The following is a 16674-nucleotide window of genomic DNA, read 5'->3' on the forward strand; positions in this document are numbered from 1 at the left end:
CTCACTGCCACTTCCCACTTTCCTGACACGGTCAGGTTCAGGCTCCCTTTCCCAGGACCTCAGAAGTCCGAGAGGTCAGGGCTGTTGCAGGCTGGTGTGGAATTCAGCCTCTTCTGCGTGGGGGTCAGTTGTTAAAGCCAGGTCCGGGAGTGGGAGTGGGGTGCTTGCCAAGGGATGGGGTGTGAGGAGGGTGAAGGATGAGGAGTGAGAGAGAAGAAGACACGAATTTGAAGGTTCACAAGGTGGCTTATATTTGGGGGACATAGGGAGGTCAAGGGTCATGGTAGAAGGTGATTTGAGGGTTGAGATAGGAAGAATTCTCTCTCCCTTGTATTTGAATATTTTTCCCAGTTTTAACTATATTTTGGTTAATCTAGTTAACAAGTGAGGACATAATAAATCTGTGTTTTTGCAAAATCTGCTTATTTTCATGGTGATACTGAGCCCTGGGAGGCCCAGCTGGGCGTCTTCCTGGCGTCCTTTTGGCATATCCTAGTCACACATTTGTACCAGAGTCCCAAATAAGTAGGCTTTAAAATGCCTGACCTAGGTGTGCCTCTGCCTGTGCATTTTTAAAGATGGGATAAGAGAATCTGGGAGAATTTCTAATGATAAACTAATAATAAACTCATACAGACTGTTCCAAATGCTTTAGCTATAGTAATTCATTCAATCCTCATAACAATTCTTTGAAGCAGGAAGTAATATCTTCTCCATTGTACACATATAGAAACTGAATCACAGATAAGTAATTTCACCAAGGTCACACAGCTTATAAATGGTACAGCTGGGATTGAACAGTGGCAGTCTGGCTCCACTGACCATGTTCTTACCAGCTACACTATGATGTCTTTCATTAAATTATAACTTCGTATCTTAACTTTAAAACAAGAATCAAAATCTGATAATAGCTGTTTTTTAAAAAATCATGTTACTGCTTTTTTTCTGAATATAAAATTTATAGTTATTGTAGAAAATTTGAAAAAAAATTTTAAACTTCACAAAGAAGAAAATTAAAACCACCATACTCTCGCCACACAGAAATAACTACAATTTACACTTTATTAGATTTTCCTTCAGACTTTTTTCTATGCATAAATATGTGTACATTATTGAGCTAATGCTCTACATAGTATTTTGTAACCCGTTTTTTTCCCCTGAACAATGTATCACGAATGTATTTTATGCCATGCAGTATTCTACAACTTGATTTTTAACAGCTGTTAAGTTTTCCATCATTGCATTCCATGATTTATTTAACCAACTCCCTGCCATTGGATATTCAGTAATTACCTTTGTTTTTTCCACTTTAAAAAATAACTCTCTGATAATCATGATAATCACCACTTTTAAATACGTATTTTCATTCTGCTAAAACAAAGGGGGTTTGTTACTGTGACAATGATGCAAGAAGGTCTCAGTTTGAAAAGAAAGTTCTGAGAAGTTTGAAAGGCCATCTAAATGCAGCATTCAGGTCTCCCGGGCTTGCAGAGCACACTGATCCTAACCCAGGCCAAGGCAGCATGGAGTATTCATACATTCAGCTGGTTAATATTTGGGGGGCACCTACTATTTGCCAAGCACTATATCAGGAGCAGGGGATATAACCTCCAGGGCAATCATGGAGCTTTTAAAGAGAGAGACTAAGAGCCCAGGGTCCTAGAGTCAGACTGCTTGCTCTGGCCCCAAGAAGTCTAGCTGTGTGACTTTGGGGCAAGTAACTTTACTACTCTGAACCTCAGCCTATTCATCTGTGAATAACAATAACAGTACCTACCTCATGGATTGTTATGAACATTAAATGAGATAATACCTGTGAAGGTTTCCTACAATGTCTGATACATACTAAGTGCTCTACCTATTATTATCATTAACTCTAACTCTGCCCTCCTGCTTTTATCATTGAAGATTTGTCCATCTGAAGCTCTAGTCCCATCTCTCAATAATTCTAAATCTCTCTATTATCTACTGAAGAAAATTCATCTATTCTCCCACCAGCAGCCTAACTGAGCCAACTGTCTAACCTATTATCACTTGAGTGGTGCACACTGTCAAGGAAAAAGGAAACACGAAGTTAACAGATAAAAATAGAGTTCAACAGTTAGCCTTCCAAACTGCAGTAGATACTTGATTAGTCTTGAAACTTAGAGTCAACAAAACACAATTGCTTAAAGTTTACTCTGGACAAAGAGATTTCCTCAGTGAGAGAAAATCCTGCCCAATGCCTCATGTTCCTTAGAGCTCAGTTTCCATTTTGAAACACTAAACCCTCCAGTTACTCTTCTGCAAATTACATCTGCTGTGGCCCACACAGCAACCGTATCACTAACGCTAAGTGAGGAGCACTGAATGCTTCATTCCAGCCAGCGTATTTTCCATCTCTTTTGTGGTCAAGAGCTTCATGAGAATCCAGTACTGCAAAGTAAAAAGGCACTGGGGACAACACTGCAATGGTTGTTCTACACTTTTTATTCCCTCCCCCTGCAAAAAATCAGCATTTCATTCTCATTCTTTGATAGGGTTACAAGATGAATCTTTTTTTATCCCCCCCTGTAACTTGTGTAATTTAAATGGCAAAACACAGTCCAATACAGTGCTAGCAGGAGTGGAGATTTGCGAGGTGAGATGGGGAGGGATGCCCTCATGCATGAAGTCACAAGAAGCCCCAAGTTAGCTTACAAATCTTCTCAGCTATTTATTCCCAGTCTTTTAAAAATGCTGCAAACTGTGGGAAAATAAAGGTGGCTCTCTGTCATCCCTGAAAATTCATTGGGCAGGAAATGTGACTTTGGGGGGAACCAAATTTAGCAGAATTGAAGGGGCTGCGTAATCTAACAGGTGAAGGATCAAACTGGGTTTTCTCTTCCTTCGGCCGTTACCAACAGGGTTCTAGAGCTGGCACACTTCACTTCTTAATCCTTTAGTTTTCTTTTTTGTAAATTGAGAGTCACGCTACTAGGTAATCTCTAAAATCTTGTACAAGTTTCTATGAGATATTTTTTAAAACATATTTTTGCACATTTATTAGAATTGGAAAGTCCGATAAATGTATTTATTAATACTGTGGATGGGCAAAGAGCATGAACAGACAATTCATAAGAAAAGAAACAAATAACTAATGAACATTTCCAAAGAAGGTTAAAGTTTAATCATCACAGTTTTCCTCTTACCCGAATAATAACTCTTAAAAAAAAAGTTTATATTAAAGAGGTTTAAAAGAGTCCGGTGGAGAGTTGAGGTAAACTTGCTTGCTGGAAAGATCATGGAGATAACAGTAAGCTCTAAATCAGCCGGGGTCTAAGCAGAGTGGGGCCTGCTATCTCACAGCCTGGTCCTCCCACTGTTCCCTGTGTGGACTCCGCTGGTTTTCTTTGCCTGCAATCCGGGCCCCTTCTGCTGTCAGCACTTCTTGGGCAGCCACTCACCCCTGACTCTCAGGCCATTTGTTTGGGGGTTGCTGGCCAATCCCTGGTCACTCCAGTGGAACAATCCTGGGACTTTTGTCAGAATTGTCAGGAAAGTGAGGTTTCTTTCTGCTGCCACTAATAGCTATAAGAAATAGCAGAAAGTAGAAGCATGGTTGCCAGGAGCTGGGGGGAGGGGGAAAGGAAGAGCTGTGTGTAATGGATATAAACTTTCCATTTTGCAAGATGTAAAAGTTCTGGAGATCTGCAGCACAACAATGCGAATATACGTAACACTACTAAGGTGTACACTTAAAAGTGGCTAAGATGGAAATATGTGCTTTGTAGCCACAATTAAATTTTTTTTAATAAGAAAGAAAGAAAGAAGGAAGGAAGGAAGGATGAGAGAGGGAGGAGGGAATTAAAACATAGGCCAGGAGGTCCTATGCCCCATGAAAAGGGCCTAACTAAAAATGAAGTCAAAACAGAGAGCAAAGCTGAGAAATCAAGCCCTGATAACTTTGGATGAGTTCCTGGATCCAGTCATGCCTGAAGCTGGTCCTATGCATGGACTTTTTATGTCATTATTTTTTTTTTTTTATTGAAGTGTAGTTGATTTACACATATCGTTATTATTTTTGAGGTAATATATATACAAGGTTTCAAAAGTCAAAGAATATTATAAGGTTTATAAACAACAACCACAAAAGCCCAACTAACTCCTCCCTGTCTCCTTTATCTTCCTCTTAAGTGTTTTCTTCTACTTTGTCTGGTATTTATGTCTTTATTTTTAACCAATAGGGTTATACAGCTACTTTTCAGGTCAATAGTTTTATGTATTATCTATTGACTCTGTATACAGAAGATGAGAATTCAGCACTATTGCTTCTCATTATCCCTCACCCTACATCACTCTTCCAAAACAGATCTGTTACAATTTTTGGTTAAATCACTACTTAGTGATTACCTTTCTTTCCTTCACTGTTTGTTTTTTCTATAGGGGATAATTTCCTCCCTTTTAGCATCTGTTCATTTTTCACTACCATAATTTCTTCTACACTCACAAGAACATAGTAAAAACCCCTGAATTCAACTTTCATTTTCAGTTGAATGTCTCATGCTCTTTCAGTTCCAGCTTTTCCTAGAGACATTCCCTCCAGGAGCTTTCCATTGCCTGCTTTAATCTCGACTAGTTAACTTCCAGGCCTGCTATGAGAATCCCCTGACTTGACTTCCAACACTTCTTGTGGCAGACACTACAATGTGTTCACCCAAACAGATCCTTCTCCCTGAGCACAAAGCTAGGCTGTGTCTCTTTTAGCTGATGGAATGTGAGCAGAAGTGATGCTCGCCGCTTGCAGACCTGATCCATAAAATCCTCTGAGAGTTCCTCTTTCTCTCCCCCAGGGTGACAGTAGAAGCTCCGTGGTAAAGATGGCACAGACTTTGTCAGCTGAGGCTTGAATAACTTTGTGGAGTTGGAGTCTCACCTCATTCTGCCATCTTTTTACCACTGATTGGACTCGTGAATGAGAAATAATTTTCTTATGCTGTAATTGTTCCTTTGTATAGCATTCAGTTCTTATTTCAAGAATGCAACATCATCTGTATCACTTTGAGGACATTGAAGGGTTTTTGTTGTTTTGTTTTTACTTTTCTGTTGCCTCCTGCATTGTCTGTTTCCTCTGAGTTTCTTTTGCCATCTCTCTGTTTTGCAACTGTCTTTCATGTTGAGTTTTTCCCTAAATATATGAGTATGATCATTGACTCTCTGACCATATTTGAAATTGAAGCATTAAAAAACAGATTAAAAGCTATGTGACCGGGCTTCCCTGGTAGCGCAGTGGTTGAGAATCTGCCTGCCAATGCAGGGGACACAGGTTCAAGCCCTGGTCTGGGAAGATCCCACATGCCGCAGAGCAGCTAGGTCCGTGAGCCACAATTACTGAGCCTGCGCGTCTGGAGCCTGTGCTCTGCAACAAGAGAGGCTGCGATAATGAGAGGCCCACGCACCGCGATGAAGAGTGGTCCCCACTTGCCGCAACTAGAGAAAGCCCTCGCACAGAAACGAAGACCCAACACAGCCAAAATAAATAAATAAATAAACCCAAAGTTAAAAAAAAAAAAAAAAGGTGGGAAAAAAAAAAAAAAAAAAGCTATGTGACCGTAGATCCAAATGAATAAGACAATTTACCAGCTTCATTTCCTGCTGGGGGACATCCCTCTTGGGACTGTACATACACACACACACACACACACACACACACACACACACACACATATACACACTGTATCTGGAAGCATAGAGGAGAAAATGATGTTTATCTTTGGGCAGAAGGACCGGGAGATGGTATGGGAGTGAGAATATTTTACTGACTGTACCACTGTTTGAAGATTTCCTATATGTGTATCTAGGGCCTAGCCCCCTCCCACACAAAAAAATATTTAAAAGAATAGCGTTAGATCCCCATCTACCGGCTTGTGACAGCAAGTTAAAGAGAAAGGTGAATATATGATTCAATATTTTTTAAAAAATTTAAGAACATCAGTAAAAAAAAAAAAAAAAAAGCTATGTGACCATGGGTGAGGTTTAGTGCCTGGTAATCTTCATTAGGGTGATAAGGTGACTGGCTGGCTTTTTTATTCAAGAAGCCCCAAATCTCAATATGGTAGGCCTTTTCTCCTGGGCTGGCCAATCTCTCTAGAGATGAATTTCCTGTCTAGACTCCCACCTAGTCTCTATAAGCCTGACTGCTCAAGTTCTGTGAGCTAAGTGGGGGAAGGAGCCGGAGGTCTCACATTCAGAATGTGGAATTCCCTGTTTTCCAAAGACTGTCTCCAACTCTTTCATTTTCAGGTACCTCCCCTGCACAACCTTGCCATATCTAGTGTCTCGGGGTCTGGAACCTCTCTGGTTAAAGTCTCCCCCCAACAGTAAATCTTCAGGCTCTGCCAGGGTTGGGGAGAGGAGGGGGCCTCCTCATATACCCTTTCAGACGCTGTCTCTGTTTTCAGCCTCACACCACCCCCTTGCCTTCAGAGGCCCCTTCATTGTTAGTTCCTCAGCCTTTCCGGGGCTCTGTGGCATGAATGGGCTTGCCTCTCCTTTGAATCTCTTTGTAGTGAGTGTTAGGGTACACCACCCAGATGCTCCCTTTCTGATGGAGACTCTCATTTCCCAGCGGCTGGAAGTATTTTCTGATGAAGGCTTACAGCTGAGTTCCTTCCCAGGACTTGGGACTGGATGAAGGAACCTGCCTCATCCAAGATTATCTCCCTTCCAGGGGCAGCCGCATCCAATGACTGGCCCGTGGAGGGGTACAAAGGCCTGAGTCCCTTGCTTCAATTTGGGACCACTCTGAAGAGCTTCCTGTGAGGTCAGTTCAGACTGCCGTGACTGCATCCCAGTTCCACTTCTCTTTCTGCCCAGCCCTGCATCTTTCACTCCCCCTCAGGTGTGGTTTCCAAGAGCTCTGCCCAATAAACCTCTAGCATCAGATCTCCATCTCAGGGTCTGTTTCACAAGGAGCTCAGTCTAAGACCCCTTGTAGCTCTCTTTTATCTGATTTTCATATTCCAAACATTTATTGGCATTTCTCATCTGCTGTTGTCTCCTCTCTTTGGTTTTGTGAGTTTATACCTATTTTTGTGTCCTCTACTCTCATTTCAGTGATATTTTTACAAGGTATCTGAGATAAACACATATGTTCAATCCGTTGTGTTTAACCAGAAGTGTGAAAACATATACATAACACGTAATGAATCTCCCAGCTTCACATAGGTCAAGTGACAATTATTAAAATTCACACCATTTTTTGAGCACCATTGAGATGGAATATCAAGAAATAAGAAAGCACAGGGTAAATACGACAGATTCCGATCGATCATCAGTGGAAAAGCTAGAGAGAAGCCCCCAAGCAATCCTGGCACACCCCTCCCAGTGAATCCACACCCAGCTCAGAGCCTGCTCTCTTTTCTCTCTAGGCATTTGCACCAGCTGCTTTCTTGGCCAGAATGTCCTCCCCTTCATTTCACTTGGCCAAATCCTCCTAGTGTCCCAGAACCCAGCACAGAACACCATCAACCCCCCATACCCAGCATAAAGTCACCTCACACTTACCTTTATACTAGCACTTGATACACCAGGATTATAATTGCCTGTGACTTTGAGCTCCTTGAGCACAGAAACTGATTATTTTTCATCTTCTTAGACCTAGTAACTCTCACACTACCTAATAGATAGTAGATACCCAATAGTGTGTGTGGAATAAGTGAGTCATTTGGATTAAATGGATTGATGGATGGATGATTCAAATAGGCTCTCCCTAGGTGTCAGCCATGGAGGAGGGGAGCCCTCATGCTTGGGGAGAAAAGAATTGTTCAATCATGAATGCGTTTCCCCTGTCCAGCCCTCACCCAAACCTTGGTGAAGCAGAGCCCAGAGATACTGGAGCAAAGGAATTAGTCCAACCAAGTGCTATTGATCTGGGTTGACAGAAAATGGAAGAGAACATGGCAGATTAGCTATTCTGGAGTACTAGTCCAGAAAAGGCCGAAAGGGGGAAGCCATACCTAAAAATCATTATTACCAGCCTGAAGTTGTAAAAAAATCTATAAAAAGGAACCTCCATAATTGCCTACAATTTCAATAAGAGCACTACTACTAACACATATTTTAGGGATTTTTTGAAGATCTGTACATGTTTTAACTCCTTTTATCTTCACAATAGTCTTATGAGTTGGGTGCTTATTTATATTTTATAGATGAGTAAACTGAGCACAGAAGACTTGCCCAAAGCCATTCAGCTAAGAAGTGACAGTGCCAGGATTTGAATCCTAGCAGTCTCTTAACCACAAAACAAAAGCTCCCTCTCCTCGCGTTTCCCGATTTCACCAACTCACCTCCTCCTCCAAGTTGCTAAAAAGGAAATTCGCCCTTTTGGATGGAACAGCAATACTCCTGCTTTGGCAGTTTTCCCAGCTGCGTTCAGTCTCACAGCCCAGGTGTAAAAAAGTTATAACAAAAGTTAAGTGAAGAAGGGAGCTGGGAGGGAGAAAGACCCAGTGGATGGTGCTTTTAACCCCACCCCTTGAGAAATGGAATCTGAGAAAGAATCAGTGTAGAGGAAAAAAGGGGAAAAAAAGAATCCTTGGAGGGCAGAGCTGTCCCCTCCAGGCCTTGTCGCAGGGACCTGGGGGTCTGCTTCCAGATGACAAGCTTCGGTTTATGGACCCAGGAAGAAGGGAACCACATGCAGCAGGAATCAAGTCAGAGCCAGTGACTCAACCCACACGGGGGCCCAGAGGTCCAGGAACACATCACAAGATGCTGAGACACGTCTCAAACACTTGCCAGCTGAGTCCATCTGGAACATGAGTTCTGAGCATGAAAGAGTGAGAGCAGAGAGACGAGGGGAGGAGGCCCGAATGTGCAGGTCAGTGAGAGCTGACTCAGAGATGACTTTGAAGGTCAGCCGGGATGATCCCGCCATGTCTCGGACCAGTCCCAAAGTGCTGCGAGCGGTCATAAGAATCATGAGGCTGAACCTCGAGACTATTTTCCCAAGTAGGGAGGGAAAGCAGCTTCAGTGTCTCCCGGTTTCTGCCCGTGCCCTCCCCTTAGGTCTCCTTACTCATGTCAGGGCCATCTGTTTTCTCAGGACAGCCCAGCCCTAAACATGGGAGGCAGAATAAAGGGACTGCCATCAAAAGTCCCCGGGGGCAGTCTCCTTACTGTTCCGCTGAATCCTTTCAAAGGATTCAGAAAGAAGCTTGTAAGCTTGGCCATGAAATTGTTCCCACTTGACTAAGCAGAATGTTCACACTTGTAATTATTGAATTTGTGATGTGGAATTATTTATTCCATGTCTGTCTTTCCCCCTGAGCTGTAAATTTCACCAGAGTCCATTTAGTCTCGTTCACCAGCACCTACGAGAGTGCCTGGTACACAGTACAGCTGAATACATATCTGATGATTGATATAATCATATTAATAGATAATGATGATGATGATGACGATGAGTGGAATAAATGCATGGACTTACTCCAGCCCTTAGGGATTGGTATGAACAAAACCCTCCCCTCGCCTCTTTGTAGGGACCAGCCTTCAGAGTCTTCAGATGCTCTTGTGCCCCATCCGTCGCCCACCAGGGCCTCCTTTCCCATTTGCAGAGCTGGCAGTTAAAGCTCCCCCCAAGGAACGACCGGCGCTGGAGCCCAGGTCACGTGGCTCGGGCCCCAGTTACAGCTCAGGTGTCAGGGCTGGGCAGGGGTAGGGGCTAGACTGGGAAGGCTGGATCTCTGGGAATCGGATGAACGACTCGGATGAAGAATTTGAGAAGTAGAGGAATCAGCTTTTGAAAGGGAATGTCAGTAACTCCGGGGGAAAAACAGGAAAAACAAGGAGAAGGGCGCGAGCTCCTTGGCTACCAAGAACTATACTGGCTCCCTTCCAGGTTTCTATTTCTGGTGTTTGGTGGTTAAATTTTAAAAAGCTTATAAACTTAACTCCAGTTAGAAAAAAATAACAACTATTTCAAATATTGATCCCGGATAATCCCCTCAAACCTGAGCGGGAGACCACCCGACGTGAAGGGGCGGTAGGAGTGGGGAGGCCCAGTGGGTGGGAACCAGGGAAGGGGGTGGCAACCGAGGCTGGCGGGTGCTGAATCGGAGCAGCACTTTCCTGACTGCGCATGCCGTTTATTGGTCACCTCCCTCCCTATCGTTGGAGTTTAAGGACCGAGGAAACAAAAAGTCAATTTGCAGGCCTGTAGCCTTTCCAGACTGCTCACATCTTAGCGTTGAAATGTGACATTTGGTTACTCTTCCTCTCTTGGCAGAAGTTATGTAAAAATATTTATTTCTGAAGTGGAAATGGATTTAAAATACTCTTAACGGATCAATAAAAATATGACAAATCCCAAATAGAAAAATTGGCAGGGGATATGAACTGGCAGTTCTCAAAAGGAAAACAAACACCCAATAAACACCTGAAAAGCTGTTCACCCCCAATGTTGTCAAAGAAATGCAATCAAAACAATGAGGGACCATGTTGTGTCCCTCAGATTGGAAAGGATTGAAAGAAATAATGTCATTCGCAAATTTTAACTATTGGAAAACTAGAGAGAGTCAACTGGAAGATGCGGAACTGAGACCTCAGTCAACTGACTGGTCACAACATTCTCATTAAAAAGCATAAATATACAGGCATACCTTGGAGATATTGTGGGTTCAGTTCCAGACCACTGCAATAAAACAAATATCACGATAATGCGAGTCACAGGAATTTTTTGGTTTCCCAGTGCATATAAAAGTTATGTTTACACTATACTGTAGTCTATTAAGTGTGCAATAGCATTATGTCTAAAAAAATAATGTATACATTTTAACGAAAAAATACTTTATTGCTAAAAATGCTAACCGTCATCTGACCCTTCAGTGAGTCATAATCTTTTTGCTGGTGGAGGGTCTTGCCTCGATGTTGATGGCAGCTGACTGATCAAGGCAGTGGTTGCTGAAGGTTGGGGTGTCTGAGGCAATTTCTTCAAATAAGACAACAGTGAAGTTTGCCACACAGATTGACTCTTCGTTTCATGAACGGTTTCTCTGTAGCATGCAATCCTGTTTGACAGCATTTCACCCACAGAACTTTTTTCAAAATTGGAGTCAAGCCTCGCAAACCCTGCCACTGCTTTCTCCACTCAGTTTACGTAATATTCTAAATCTTTTGTTGTTATTTCGATAATCTTCACAGCATCTTCACCAGGAGTAGATGCCATCTCAAGAAACCACTCTCTTTGCTCCTCCATAAGAAGCAACTCCTCATCTGTTAAAGTTTTACCATGAGATAGCAGCAATTCAGTCCCATCTTCAGGCTCCACGTCTAATTCTAGTTCTCTTGCTGTTTTCACCGCATCTGCAGTTACTTCCTCCACTGAAGTCTTGAACCCCTCCAAGTCATCCATGAGGGTTGGAATCAACTTCTTTTAAACTCCTATGAATGTTGATATTTTGACCTCTTTCCATGAATTATAAATGTTCTTAATGGTATCTAAAATGGTGAATCCTTTCCAGCAGGTTTTCAATTTCCTTGGCCCAACTCCATCACAGGAATCACTATCTATGGCAGCTATAGCTTTACGAAATGTATTTCTTAAAGAATAAGACTTGAAAGTCGAAATTACTCCTTGATTCATGGGCCGCAGAATGGACGTTGTGTTAGCAGCCATGAAAACATTAATCTCATTGTACATCTCCATCGGAGCTCTTGGGTGACCAGGTGTGTTGTCAAAGAGCAGTAATATTTTGAAAGGAATCTGTTTTTTTTTTTCTGAGCAGTAGGTCTCAACAGCGGGATTTGAATATTCAGTAAACCATGTTGTCAACAGATGTGCTTTCATTCAGGCTTTGTTGTTCCATTTACAGAGCATAGGCGGAGTAGACTTAGCCTAATTCTTAAAGGCCCTAGGATTTTCAGAATGCTAAATGAGCATGGGCTTCAACTTCAATTCACCAGCTACATTAGCCCCTAACAAGAGATTCAGGCTGACCTTTGAAGATTTGAAGCCAGGCATTGACTTCTCTTTAGCTATGAAAGTCCTGGATTGCATCTTCTTCTAATAGAAGGCTGTTTCATTTATATTGAAAATCTCGGAATTCTCTGGCTGTCCAGTGGTTATGACTCCATGCTCTCACTCCCAAGGGCCCAGGTTCAATCCTTGGTCAGGGAAATAAGATCCCACAAGCTGCGCAACATGGCCAAAAAAAAAAAAAAAAAGAAAGGCAAGAAAAGAAAATCTGTTGTTTAATGTAGCCACGTTCATTAACTATCTTAGCTAAATCTTCTGGATAACTTGCTGCAGCTTCTACTTGCACTTTTATGTTATGGAGATGGCTTCTTTTCTTAAACCTCATGAACCAACCTCTGCTGGCTTCAAACTTTTCTTCTGCAGATTCCTCACCTTTCTTAGCCTTCATGGAATTGAAGAGAGTTGGGGCCTTGCTCTGGATTAGGCTTTGGTTTAAGAAAATGTTGTGACTGGTTTGATCTTCTATCCAGACCACTAAAACTTTTCCCCATTATCAGTAAAAAGGCTCTTTCACCTAATTATCTTTCCTGTGTTCACTGAAGTAGCACTTTTAATGTCCTTCAAGAACCTTTTCTTTATATTCACAACTTGGCTGACTGTTTGACGCAAGAGGTCTAGCTTTCAGCCTGTCTCAGCTTTCCACGTGCCTTCCTCACTAAGCTTAATTATTTCTAGTTTTTGATTTAAAGTGAACGACGTGCAACTCTTCCTTTCACTTAAATGCTTAGAGGCCATTGTAGGGTTATTAATTAGCCTAATTTCAACATTGTTGTATCTCAAGGAATAGGGAGGCCCAAGGGGGGAGAAAAATGGGGGAAAAGGCCAGTCGGTGGAGCACTTAGAACACACACAACTTTTATCTATTAAGTTCGCCATCTTAAAAGGGCATGATTTGTTGCACTTAAAAACAATTACAATAGGAACACCAAAGGTCACTGATCACAGATCACCAAAACAAATATTATAATAATGAAAAAGTATGAAATATTGCAAGTATTACCAAAATGTGACACAGAGACACAAAGTGAGCAAATGCTATTGGAAAAATGACTCCGATAGACTTGCTTGATGCAAGGTTGTCACAAACCCTTCAATTTGTGAAAAATGCAGTATCTGCAAAGCACAGTAAAGCACAATGCAATAAAAAGAGGTATGTCTGTCCTTTCAGTCCTTACGTCCTTCACATTTGCTGTTGTCTCTGCTTAGAAAATAAATACTCCTTCTCTCACCACCATGGGTGGCCATGTCTCCTTCTTCAGGCTTGAGCTGAGAGGCCTACTTTAACCAGTCTAATTCAAGACCCTCCTTACTCTTTATCCCACCAACATGGGCATTTCCTTTATAGCATTTAACAAAACCACATCTTATAATTATAAATGTATTTATTCATTTGTGATTCCAATAGAGAGTTATATCATAAGGGCAACACGGGAATATGCCTACCTCGTACACCAGCATAAAGCAGTACTTGGCACAGAGGCTTGCATAAGCCAGGAGGCAATGTACATTTGCAGGATGTATGTTGCACTCCTCCAGGTGTTGGAGATATAAGAGAAAATGAGATAGAGTCCCTGCCCCCTGGAGCTGACGTTATAGGGATTGGTTGCTTGGTTGGTTGGTTGATTGATTGACTGATTGGATGATGTATGGATTGATGAATGAATGAATAGGCTTGGGAAGATTTTCATGAGAGTATTCTATAAGAATTGCCTACCTGGTTTTTGCCTCTTCCAGGGACCAGAACCTTGGCTTGAGGCGGGGTCCAAGTTTCTTTATTTACCTTAAACCCTACCCTAGCCAGTACCCATAAGCTCAGCCCCAAAGCACTGCTGCATTCAAGGAAGTACAGTTCAATGAAGAAATTATTGAAAAGGACTTTCATTTGTTTCTCATATCTTGACCTTCAAGGGAGTCCAATTCATAACCCCTGCAGGACTTCTCATACCTTCTCTTTTCTCTACCCCAATTCTGTCCAGCCCCACAAGAATATAGATCAATCTAGGCATTTCTTTACCACCTTCCTCATTTCCCTTCTTTCCTAATCCCACCTGGAACACATTCCCATGTTCTCTCCCACCCCAGCTATTTACTAGGACTTAACCCCTTTCAAAATCCTTTCCTTCCTTCGGTCCCCTGGTCTAGTCTCTCGTGTCTTCAGAACTTCTGAGCACAACTGTCTCCACCAAAGTCTGACTGAGGCATTCTCTTGGGAAGATGGGGGCAGGGGTAGGAGAGCAATGATCTGGAAATTACTGTAAGCTCTTTGGTGGCCTGGGGAGGGGGCAGGAGCAGAGAGGAGTAATCTCTCCATCATCAATAAAATCCCTACATCCCCAACCTCTTCTCTGATCTCTCCCTTCATGACTTGCAATGTCTGAACCCTGGGGGCACCCTGAGCACTCAGCCTCTCCTGGGCTGTCAGTCCTGCCACAGCCTGTTCCGCAGAGCATAGGCTCTCACTCTTCTCTAAAATCTTCAGCTCTGAAGCTCATGACATCAGATGATACTCCCACCTAGCGTTCCTTCTTACATCCTGGTCCCTCCCCTCATTTCTTGCAGATCTCTCTCTCCCTCTCCCTCTCCCTCTCTCTCTCCCCACTCTCCCTCTCCCTCTCTCTCTCCCCTCTCTCCCTCTCTCTCTCCCTCCCTCGTTAGTCCTGTGATGAACCCTGGCTTGACCTTCCCGGCCTCCAGAAGTATAAGAAATAAATGTCTGTTGTTTATAAAAAAAAAAAACAAACCCTGGCTTTCTCATCTCCTTAGTCTCCAAATGTTGGAATGCTCTGGGGCTCAATTTCTCTGACCCCTTCTTTATCTATACTTCCTCCCTAGGTGATGTCATCCAATCCCATGGATGGTCTGTACATCCATAAGCTAATAACTCCCAAATTTATATCTCTTTAGACCTCTCCTGAACTCCAGACTCATATATCCAACGGCCTACTCACATCTCTATCTGAATGTCTAACAGACATCTCACTCTTAACAGAACTCTTGATTTCCCCATGTTAAAAAACAAGACAACAGACTCAAATTGGGGTTACTTATGCTAAGCCCCACATCACCAAACTGAGACTTAATTACAATTTCAGCTATCCCAGGAGCAGAATTTTAAACCAGTCAATCAGGAATCATCTAATCAGCACCAGTTAGGTTATCTGCCTGCTACCCTGCCATCCCCTAAAGGAAAGTAAACCTACAATAACCAATCTGCTCTCTTGCCTAGAATCACTTACTTGTTCCTGCTCCCTTTTGCCTGTAATAGTCTTTCATTTCATACAGCTCCTCAGAGTTATTCTATCTGCTGGATTGGATGCTTCTTGGTTCATGAATCACTGAAAAAAGCCAATAAGATCCTTAAAATTTACTCAGTTAAATTTGGTTTTTTGACATCCACAGAGCAATTATCCTTACAGTTTTCTTCAGCTCAGTAAATGCACTTTGCTCGTTCCCAAAACCTTAGAGTCAACCCTTACTCCTTTCCTTTTTTCACACTCCTCATTCAACCTGTCAACAAATCTTGTCCAGAATCCATCACTCCTCTCCACTTCTGCCACTAGTCAAGTCAGGCTCTGTAACAGACACTAGGCATCCCTGTCCTTTTTGCATTACTTACCAGTTTGGTAAACACAGTGTCCTCTAGGCCCTCCTGAAGAACAGAGCTGTTGGGTTTTCCAGTGTCATATGAAGTAGCCCCTCCTGCATGCCCACTGCTCTGAGCCTTCTGGCCCTTTCTTCCACCGTCTGCCACAGCAGTGTGACATTTCTACTTCGCTTAATGTGGGATGTTGCTTTTTCTGAGCAGCATCTTAGCACTATTTCCCAGGGCCCATGCCAGGGTGTTCAGTCCTGTATCACAGGAGAATTCTCCCATATCAATAAACTCTCTGTGGCAAGAGACTCATGGTGAACCCCACAATCCTGCTTTCTAGTGTTCACACACTTGTGTAATTCCTCCCCTGGAGTGTGATCCGGACATGTGCTGAGATATGTGTGATTACTTTACACAAGATTGTGACATCTGTCTTGCTAGGAGGCTCTCTCCCTTGCTGGCTTTGAATAAGCTGTCAAGCTGTCATGTCATGAGCTGTCCCAAGGAGGGGGCCAGAGCAAAGAGCTGAGGCAGACAGCCAGGAAGAAACTGAAGCCCTCAGTCGGCACGTCAGAAAGGACCTGAATCCTGCCAACAACAGTGTGAGCTTGGAAGTGGATCGTTCTCCAGTCGAGCTTTTAGATAAAATCTCAGCCCTGGCTGACACAATGATTGCAGCCTTGCAGAGGACCCAGCTCACCTGTGCTAGAACTCCTGACCTATAGAAACTGAGAAAAATAAATGTGTATTGTTTTAAGGCACTAAGCTTGCGGGAGTCTTATCATGCAACAATAGATAACTAACATACTTTCTCTTATCCAACCTTATGTCCTGTCCAGCACCCTGCTCCCCACCCCACCTTGACCTAGGAGGCTCAGGACCCAGTCCCATCCACACTCCCCCAGTTTCTATCAGTACATACTGGCCAGGTCCTGAAACTCCTTTCTTCTCTTAGCAGGCCCAGCACTCCCCCAGCTGGGATTTATTATGACTTGACCCTTGTTATTGGTTTTAACAATTGACTGTTACCTATTGCCAGAGGCTATGATTACTTCACCTACCACCAGTGATGGGGTCTTCGTATACA

The 16674-nt window shown here is 42.9% G+C and overlaps 1 pseudogene; it reads right to left on the reverse strand.

Moving 5' to 3' along the window:
• Positions 1–10822: 10822 nt before the first annotated feature.
• Positions 10823–12730, reverse strand: LOC137760603 (tigger transposable element-derived protein 1-like; annotated as a pseudogene).
• Positions 12731–16674: the final 3944 nt, after the last annotated feature.

This window comes from Eschrichtius robustus, chromosome 3, assembly GCF_028021215.1.
Source record: "Eschrichtius robustus isolate mEscRob2 chromosome 3, mEscRob2.pri, whole genome shotgun sequence".
NCBI classification, from domain to species: Eukaryota; Metazoa; Chordata; class Mammalia; order Artiodactyla; family Eschrichtiidae; genus Eschrichtius; species Eschrichtius robustus.